This window comes from Pteronotus mesoamericanus, unplaced genomic scaffold (assembly GCF_021234165.1).
Source record: "Pteronotus mesoamericanus isolate MK-2021 breed Mesoamerican mustached bat unplaced genomic scaffold, CSHL_Meso_final contig_90, whole genome shotgun sequence".
Taxonomy (NCBI): Eukaryota; Metazoa; Chordata; class Mammalia; order Chiroptera; family Mormoopidae; genus Pteronotus; species Pteronotus mesoamericanus.
In genome coordinates, this window is record NW_026555277.1 from 11,779,235 (window position 1) to 11,789,667 (window position 10,433).

The 10,433-nt window shown below is 38.1% G+C and overlaps 1 pseudogene; it reads left to right on the top strand.

Moving 5' to 3' along the window:
• Positions 1 to 7,263: 7,263 nt before the first annotated feature.
• On the top strand, positions 7,264 to 8,221 carry LOC129080591 (tigger transposable element-derived protein 1-like; annotated as a pseudogene).
• Positions 8,222 to 10,433: the final 2,212 nt, after the last annotated feature.

The following is a 10,433-nucleotide window of genomic DNA, read 5'->3' on the forward strand; positions in this document are numbered from 1 at the left end:
GTAGCAGAGCTTTTTTTTTGCCCTGAAGATATGTTTTGCATTGTGTTTGAGCTGCTGCCAAGAAGTGTGCTCATATATTATGCATATATTATCCCAACCCCAGTCCTACTTCTAATCTAATCTACCATTTTTCAAACAAGAGCATGAATATAGCTAGGGATATACAAACTCTTCTCTAATAATAAAGACACAATGTCAAGGAATGCAACTTGGCCAGAGGGGCATCTTCCTTGTATATAGACAACTGCCACAGTAGTCATGAGGAAAGTGGTGTGAGCTGTTCATTCTTCTGCATGTACTTGCTAATTCAGCAGAAACTTGGACCCACATCTCCCATTACATGGTTGTCTTGTATTTTGAGGAAAACAGCATTCTGACTTTTGTTTTTTTGTGCATGGTATTAAATTAGCTAAAGACTAATAAGCTAAAGCAGTAACCTTGAATTTATTGAAAGTTAAGGAAAATTTAATGCCAAGAGTTATGCATCTGCAACTGAAATGAGTCCCAGTGCATCCCTCCTATTCTCAGATTCTGGGAACGCCAATAAAACACCAGAAGACATGCAATCCTGTGAAAATTGGCTCCATGGGTATTGCAGCATCTTGACTTAGAAGGGCTTTAACCTTGGCCTCATGCTTCCTGAGGGGCCTGTTGCCGATACTGCGTAAGTGCTGGAACTATCTAGCAGCACTCACAATTTTTCATCAGAATAAAATTAAAAATGATACCTTCAAAGTCCTATTGATTCTAGACATGTTCTATATGTATTAACTTGAACCTAATGGACTGAAAAACTGAGCAATTCAGCACGTATATGTAAGAATTATTTGTATGAGAATAAATTACTCACTTTCCCTTTATCCAGTGACATATGTATTTATCTACATGGGCAGGTAATACCAACACATTCTGTTGAATTTCTCTGAGATCACTGAGAATCAGTTTTCATCAGGCCACTTAGATTTTACTTAACATTAATGCCACATTAGCTCTTGGCTTTGCCTTTCTAAAATAAAAGTGAACAAGATTTAGTGAATATGTTGCCCATTGGAAACACTGAGAAAGAACATTAGCATGAACAGAATATGGAAAAATGTGTGGTCATACAGATTTATGATCCGATCATAGTCACATGTATCTTTATTTGGCTCATTTCTATGTTATAATGGCTTTTTCCTAGCCCAAGAGTCGTTACTTGTGCAAGCTTAACTTCTTTATGATTTTAACTGTCTTCTACATTCTTAGAACTATGGAACCTGTATCCCTATCTTGAGCTTAGCCTTGAACTTCCAACTCATATATCCAATGGGCTGCTGGAGAGAACTACTTAGAAATTTTACTGTCAATTCTAACTCAAAATGCTCAAAGTTTAAAGTCATATTCTCATAAACCCAGCCTAGTTTTCTCTTGTACTTCAGCTCTCAGTCAGGCTATACTGCTTTCCTCTCTCAACTTGCATATTTAATTCCGAAGTCCTCATTACTTTATTGCCAAAATTCAGCTCATGATGATCCACTTCTTCTTATCCCTTTAAACAATGTTCTAGTGTAGACTCTGCTATCTTTTGTTTTGAGTCCATCTGTCATCTAATCCCGCTTCCAGCAGAGTGTCACTTTCCACAGATGCATTTTCATGGTGTAGCCAGAACAAGAATCCTCTCTCCAATGTGCACAATTGAGTTTGTAGCTCCCATTTAAATTTTCTCAGTGGTTTCCTAGCATCTACAGACTGAAGTTTAACTTCTAAACAGGGATCACATAAGCCTTCCTGACTTGGCCTACACCTGCCTTATTAGCTTCTTTCTTCTCTCTGAGCACATCATGGATTTGTTTGTAACTTCCCACATTTGCAATGTTGCTTCTCATTGCACGTCTTCATTCATGGTGTACTTGTGGCTGCCACAGCTTGCTCATGTCTCCGCTTCCAGTTAGCTCATGTTCATCTTTCAAGAATCAGCTGCAGCATTGTTTTCTCTCCAGAAAGGCTTTTCTGAAATCCAATTTGAAATAATTAATCCTCTTTTATGCTCCATCACATCCTATGCAAACCTCTATATACTGAAATTTTATGAACAGTTTTGTTTGTGTCTCTACTTCACTAGGCTCTGAAGTTTATGACAAAACAAAAGAGACTATTTTGTATTTATTCTACTACCCTCAACATGAAACCCAATGTTTTTCACTTGGCAAATGATGAAAAATTCTCATTAATATAATCTTTGAATTAAATTAATACAGTTAATAGTTTTTTTTTTTTTGGTAATATTTCCTTTATTTTGGCTGAGAGTTTAGAATAATTGGGTAGATTATTGAAAGAAGTCTTGGAAGAATTCTTAATTTAGATACTACTTGTGTCACTTACAGGTTGAAAAGAGGTTTTCATGGTAAGCATTGTGTTTAAAAATGTCCTAAAGGATATACCACACCAAAATTTCAGCTCAGCTTGTTACAATATTGGCAAGAAGTTTCTGGGAGCTAGTTGCATGGCTAGGATTATAGGACTGATGCCTCCACATGGAATGACATGTGCTATATATTCATTTTAATTATAATAAATGTGAATACCCTTATGAGCAAATTGTTAATAATTCATTCCCATCAGATTAAGTAATCCTCAATCTCTGAGCCTTTCCTGTTTTGGAATTTGAGGAATTCCTTGCCCCCAAAGAAACCTCAAAATAATCACTGTTTCAGCTTCATTATAACTGCCAGATCAGACCCTCACCTGCTAGTGTTGATCCCCCACAGCTGCAAAGACTGGACCCATCCTGTGACCATATGTATCACTTTTCAAGAAAACCCATACGCTTTTTATTAACATGCTCTCTTGGTCATCTTAATAAATTTCTTTACAGTCTAAAAATATTGAAAGAAAAGAAGAGGCCAAAAAAAATCGAATTTCTTTGAAGAAACAGGAGGTTCACATAAAAACAGAAAAACACATAATATCTTCACCATTTCTACTCTCTGCCAAATAAGTCATCCTAAGTGAAGGCACTAAATGTGAGAAGTACACAAGTTACCAGCCTTTTTAAAGATGTCATTTTGATAGTCTACACTGATCCATTTGTCTGAGATGTTGTAATATACTTCTTTCAAAGCAAATGTCTTTGCCCTACTGACCTTCCATTCTCTTGCTGGGTTTTAGCACCAAAATGCTGAGCTGCTGGACCTCTGATTTAAGGAAACCTATGATGCACATATTACTGGAAATAAAGAATCTTTGTATTTTTAGAGAGCATTGGATTTATGGGACACTTAGTAATTTTTTGTTTGTTTGTTTAGAGAGACATACGTATCCCCCTTGATACAAGAATATTAAGAAGAAGGAAACAAATCAGAAGGTTCAGGACTGTAATATTTATTTAATTTTATTCCTTTATTAATTCACTCATTCCAAAAATATTAGATAAACATCTGCTGTGTGTCAGGCACCCTTGTGAGTGCCTTATTAACTTATAGCCTGGTGGAGGAAAGAACCAAAGAATAGTTTACTTACGGAGTCATAAATTTTCCCTAAGGAGACCTCTAGAGGCTATGGGAGAACTTTCGGAGGGACCTGGCCCTGTTGTGGTGTAAGGCTAATGCTATCTGAGACATGGCTGAGACAACACTATCTGAGACATTTAGGCTGAGAACTGAGGGGTGGAAAAGAGAGCCAGGGGAAGGAGTCGGGGTGGGGCTGGTCTGGGTGTTCCTGGCAAGGATTGCAGAGCACACAATCCCTGCGAGGGTGAGCTGTCTTCCCTGGGAAATACTTTGACAGTCCCTCTGGTGTCCCGTGACCCCACCCCGGATGTCATGATTGTTTTGCCTTCTCTAGTTCAGACCTGACCTTTCTGAGCTCACTTGTCAGGGAGTGCTGCTTCTCTTTCTAGGTCGGTGTTAAGACTTGACTATAGAGTGGAGAGAGAGGTGATAAACGAATGACAAATTCAGTTGGAAGTGATGAAATACTGCAGTGAAGGACAAACCATCTCCTTCAAAAATAGAAACTTTGCTTCACTATTGGTATTCTTTACCACTTTTTAGAAAGAGTTCCAAAGTTAGGAGTCCAGTAAATTCTAAATTACTATCTACTATTAAATCCTCAGAATAGAAAAAGATTGTAAGTTCATAGAGATCCCCCCCATTTCGTTATCATCTTCAATTTTAGGGTTGGGTTTTAGATTTTTAATATTAATAATTATATTTTTCATAGGAAATAAAGGGATGTAGCTTTGCCAATGAAATCAAATCTCCTTTTTGATAAATAGATGCTCAATATAGGTGAGTTCCACACACAAAAAATGTTGAATGAAAGATGACAGGTTCAAAAGGCACATGCTCTCTATTTACTTAGAGTTTCAAAACAGACAAACATGAGCTTTGCTGTTAAGAAGTTTACCCATTGCTGGTGGAGTTGGTCCTTGGTGGTGGCGAGGGTACTGACCGGAAGAGGGCTTGGGGAGACTTTTGGGTTACTAGTGATATGCCCTATGTATCCCATGGTATAAGTATTCTTATAATATGTGCACTTTGTATGTATAGGGGAGGTCAATAAAAAGTTTTTAAAAAGGATGTTCACTTAATATGAATTCTTTATAAAAAGGAAGAAAGGAATTGGCCTTGTAAACGTGATTCTGGCAACACCTATAGAGCCATTAAGAAGTGGGCCTTAAATGATCCAGTTTCTTTGACTTTGCTCAGTAGACATAAATCAGGTCTCAAAGAAAATTAGTTCAAACCAGATTAGTTAGTTCAACCCCAGGTCTGATGATGCTAAGTATACAGTTGCTCAAACTAACCAGAGTTTTAAAAAATCTGCCTCTCATTGCTTATCACAGCAGAGGTTTACAGAATAGGGGGTTTCTAGGTTGTATTTCACTGCATGCATGATGCCTTTCCAACATACCCTTTTATTTCTTAGAAGATAGTTAAAGAAAACTGTATCATGCTGTATACCCAGTCTACATACTGTGAATTTATATGTACTGAATAATAGATTTTATGGTAAACAAAGAATGTTTTTCTGAGTAGACACCATTTCAATAGGCATATGAGTTTGATGACTAACCTTCCATTTTCTGCGAGAGCAAATCAATGGGATGGAATATGTGATTGCAGATGTATATTCTGATTTTACTTCTGCAAGTGTAAGGAAGGGAAACATGTCATTGCATGCTACATTGGTGTTGTGAAATATCTAAAGTCTGTGCACCTCCCTTATTTTTAAAGTTACTTTATGCTTTTCAACTATATTATTTTATAGCTTTACTGCTGTGACCCTGGCTTCCCTACTCATTGGAGGATAACTGCATATTTAAAAACAAAAAACAACAACAATAAAAAAAACAGACCCCGTTATAGTGTAGCAGCGACGCTGTTACAGGCAGCTGACTTTGGAGCTTGGTAGCCAGTGGCCTGGCCGGATGACAAGCGCTGTGCTGGCAGGAAGGGAAGGGGAAATGGAACGTGGTTGGCTCTGCTCTCGTTCACGGGTGGTGCTGGGCCTCTCCTACCACTACTTATGTCCAAAGTGTGCCTTGACATGTAGAGCTGCACAGTAACTCATGAGCAGGAAGGTGCAAGTGGGCCTCTAAAGCAAACCAGGCAATTAAAGTGGGCATTCCTGAGAGCAGAACACTGGGCAGGCTGAGACCCAGGCAACTGAGTGATTAGAACCTCCTGAGACGCTGCTGGGTTCTCTGGGGAACTGAAAGCGGTCCCCCACCCAACCACCAGACAGGAGCACGCCTCATGCAAACAGGTGAGGCAGCTTGGAGAACATTCTCCTCTAAGTGCGTGCAAGTGTCCTCATGCATATCCTGTCCTTCTCTGGTCAGCTTCCAGAAGTGGTGCCCTGAAGCGCCACATCCCATAGGACACTGAGCAGGTATATGATTCTGTCAAGCAGAAATGATTCTTTAGTTGCAAAAACAAAAACAAAAACAAACCAAAACCCCAACCATATGTTTATGTTACTATTTTGTACATTTAATTAGAAATATTTTTTTCTTTTTTTAAATACATAGATTGTTACTGTAAGAACTTTAGGTTCCATAGCAGCCTAATTTTTATTCCCCTCTGGAACTCTCCTTTGCTTATCATGTTCAGCCTCCCTCTGAAATCAATGGACCACATGAGCCACAAATGATTAGATGGGAAATTAAATCTATGAAGGAGCAGAACTAATGAAGTGCCTTACAACACGGCAAAGGTGGGTAAGAATTACTGTTAGCTAAACAAGCCTACGATTGTCAGGTGGAAAAGTGGCAGAAGAGTATCCCAGTCCTATGAAGATGTATCCCATAGGTGAACTTGACATAGCTATTAGGCCGCCATAATGTCTATATACGATACAGTTCTATAAACATATAGACTGTACTATTTACATGTAGATACAAATATGCATACCTGTGTACCTTAGACACTTTATACTTGCAATTTACAAGTCTTAAACCTTATATTTATATATCCAATATTCTCAAATCTTACCTATAGGATATTGCCTAGCATCTTTTTATTAGCTGTTTGTAAATTGTAATATAGGAATCTTCTTGACAATTGGTGTTAAGACTAGTCTTGTGCATTTATAGAGCATGTGGCCATCCTTATATTGTCGTTTTCTAAAATTTAAAAAGGGATTTTTGTTCAAAAATATCTCTTGCTTGTTGCCTGCTGCTTTGACAGAGACAACTACCTTCCATTCCACACTTCAGCCTGGTACCAAGTAGGAAGATTCAGTATAATGCAAATACAAATTCCTACTGAGATGCAGGGGCAAATTCTGATAAAGTGTTATGTGCTGGGTCCCCACAACTGGGTAGAGTAGAGTGAGTTCACTCGCCAGTGAATTGACTTCAGATATCCATCGTTTTATTGCTTTTGCTTTATTGCATTTTACAGGTGTTGCTTTTTTTTTTTTTTTAAACAAATTGAAGGTTTTGGAAACCACACATCCAGCAAGTCTATCAGTTTCATGTTTCCAACAGCACTTGCTCACTTTGTGTCTCTGAGTCACATTTTGGCAATTTTCACAGTATTTCAAATTTTTAAAAATTATTTTCTTTGTTATGGTGATCAGTGACAAGTGACTTTTGATGTTACTATTATAGTTTTGGGGTGCCATGAGCCCTGTCCACATAAGATGGTGAATTTAACCTATAAATGTTGTGTGTGTACTGACTGCTCCAGCAGCTGGCCATTTTCCTGTCTGTCTGCTTCTCCTCAGGCCTTTGTATTCCCTGAACAATATTCAATTAGGCCAATTAATAACCTCACGATGGTCTCTGAGTGTTCAGGTGAAAGGAACAGTCGTCTCTCACTTTAAATCAAAAGCTAGAAATGACTAAACTTAATGAGGAAGGTATGTAAAAAGTTGAGACAGGCGATAAACTAGGCCTCTTACGCCAAACTGTCAGGCAAGTCGTGAATGCAAAAAAAAAAAAAAAAAATTCTTGAAGATTTAAAGTGCTACTCCAGTGAACACACAAATGATAAGAAAGCAAAACAGCCTTATTGCTGTTATAGAGAAAATTCTACTGGTCCGGTTAGAAGATCAAACCAGCCACAACATTCCCCTAAGCCAAAGCCTTATCCAGAGCAAGCCCCGAACTCTCTTCTATTCCCTCAAGGCTGAGATTGGTGAGGAAGCTGCCGAAGAAAAGGTTGAAGCTGGCAGAGGTTGATTCATGAGGTTTAAGGAAAGAAACAATAATGTAAAAATACAAGCTACAGTGGCCAGTGCTGATATAAAAGCTATAGCAAATTGTCTAGAAGATCTAGTTAAGATCATCAAGAACAGTGGCACCATTAAACAGCAGACGCCTAATGCAGACAAAACAGCTTTATATTGGAAAAAGACGCCATCTAGGAATTCCGTACCTAGGGAGGAGACACCCATGCCTGGCGTCAAAGCCTCAAAAGACAGGCTGATTCTCTTGTTAGGGGCGACTACAGCTGGTGACTTTCGGTTGAAGTCAGTGCTCATTTACCATTCTGAAAACCCTAGAGCCCTTGGAGTTCATGCTAACTCTACTCTGCTTGTGCTCTCTAAATGCAACACAAAGCCTTGATGATGGTGCATTTATTTACCACATGGTTTATTAAATATTCGAAGCTCACTGTTGAGGACTACTGCTCAGAAAAAAAGATTACTTTCAAAAATATTACTGTTCATTGACAGTGCACCTCCACCAGCAAACAGGTTACCACTTATTAAAGACTCAGATGATGGTTAGCATTTTTTAGGAATAAAGTATTTTAAATTATGTATGTACATTTTATTTTTAGACATAAGGCTATTGCTCACTTCATCGACTTCAATGTGGTCTAAACATACTATATACACTGGGAAACCAAAAACTTTGTGTGACTCACTTTATTGGGATAGTTCACTTTATTGTGGCCATCTAGAACTGGACCCACCATGTCCAAGGTCTGCCCATATAGAGCAGGAGGGCCTATGGCACCCAGACAAATAAATGATTCCTTCACAATATTGAGGTGACTCATTTTTGTTTCTTTTTTAAAGAGTTTGCTCAAAGCCCTTAGTTTGCTTCCAGGCACGTGTTTACTGATTTGGATGGATTTCGTTATTAGCAACATGGGCCAGTTACATGGTCTGGCCTGTAGCAGTAGAAACTTCATCTTACAAACTGTAGGAGGGCATTGGCTACTTCTCTCATTCCTCTTTTAAAACTTTTGTTAATAAAATTATAAAGGTTTCAAGTGTACAAGTCTATAATATCTTATCTATATATTGCATTGTGTACTTACCACCTAAAGTCAAATCTCCTGTCACTATTTATTCATGGATATGAATAAACTCTAAAATTACTTTGGCAGGTAAAAGGAAAAGACTGGATTGCAGTGACTGGGTTAGCCACAGGACAGCATGGTGAAGTCGCCAAAAGATTGAGCATTTATTTTATTAACATGGTGCACTTTAAAAAGTCAAATCTATTTTTCTGAATTAAAAAAGGTGCTTTATAGTATTTTTCTCAGAGTTCCTGGTCCATAACATTGGCATGATGAACTTTCAGGGAGGAACATTATAACAGAGTACAGATGAACTTTCTTTTTATAATACTTGAAAATACTCTAGAAAATAATGACTTCAGAAATGGCTGCCAAGTAGTCATGAGAAAAGTAGATGGTTGAGGACAACTATTGCCTAGAAGCTAAATAACCTGTTTGTGTGTATATGTCTGTATGGATACCATTCTCTTGAGATGGTGGCTACTGGAACTCAAAGACAGACCTTTCAACAAGATTAAAGAGATGCTATTAATTGCTATCGATCATGGGTCAACAAATTAAATTGCATCTGCAGCTGCATCTCTGAAAGGCCTAAGTGAGAAATGCAGTTAATGGGTCTGGCTGACCCAATGTTGTGATTAATTAAAAAGAGAATGAAACCAAAAAACAAACAATGGCAAAGAAAAATCTAGTGGGAGCAGGATGGGCATCTTTGGAAATCTCAAATCAAAAAGCTCTCCCAGGACTTAATTCGCCATTTATTCCTATATGTTCTGGGGGGAAAATGAGAGAAGGTCATAGTGGGTGGCTAAATAATCTTTTCTTGAATTTCCAAGACCCTGATCAACAACAATATAAAAATATAATTGACATTTTATATTCTGACGGGGCATGAGCAAAAAGAGGTGTCGGAAATTTATAAGCAGTGTATATCACAGTATGCCAATAACTTTTATTTTATTATGGTGTGAAATTAGTATTTGCTACAAATTAGTGAAAAGTTTTGTATTCTTCTCATTCCAACCTTTGACTTCCATTTCAAGAACACTACGAACAAGTGTATGACCAGTAGTGAACTTTGGTTATTCAAATGGCAATTACTCAAACCAAAGTGAAAATCAGATTGGCAAATACAAACAGACTGAGCTACCCTGGACACCCGCATATTTGAGGTTGATCCTAAATGCTTGATTCATGCCAGCATCTCTGGTATAGTCTGAAATGAGATCATGTGCCAACCCCAAGGAAAGTAATGGGTTGCACTTAACATCAACATCCTGCTAATCACCTGAACTACAAATGTTAGCTATTTTAGTTTTTGAATTCCTATTAATTTTTCATTTTCTATGAAGTCCTGTTGCCCAAATGGTCATTTTGCGTCTCACCAGTTACAGGATCAGATCCATATCATTTTTTCCAGAACTCCTCTAATTGTCTCTCGCTAGAGTCCTTACCTCTGTATCCCTGACCCCAATCTACCATTCACTTTGGTATTAGGATTGTTATTCCAAGACACAAATATGGCCATATCTCCCCCTTTTTAATGTTAATTAATCCACAGTATCAAGAAAATCACCTCCAATTTTCTCAGGAAGATCTTCCAGGGCCTAACAATTGGGTTTCTTCTTAGACTCATGCCTTACCATGTCTGGCCCCCATCTCCAACCTCACACTCACATGACACCAGACTGC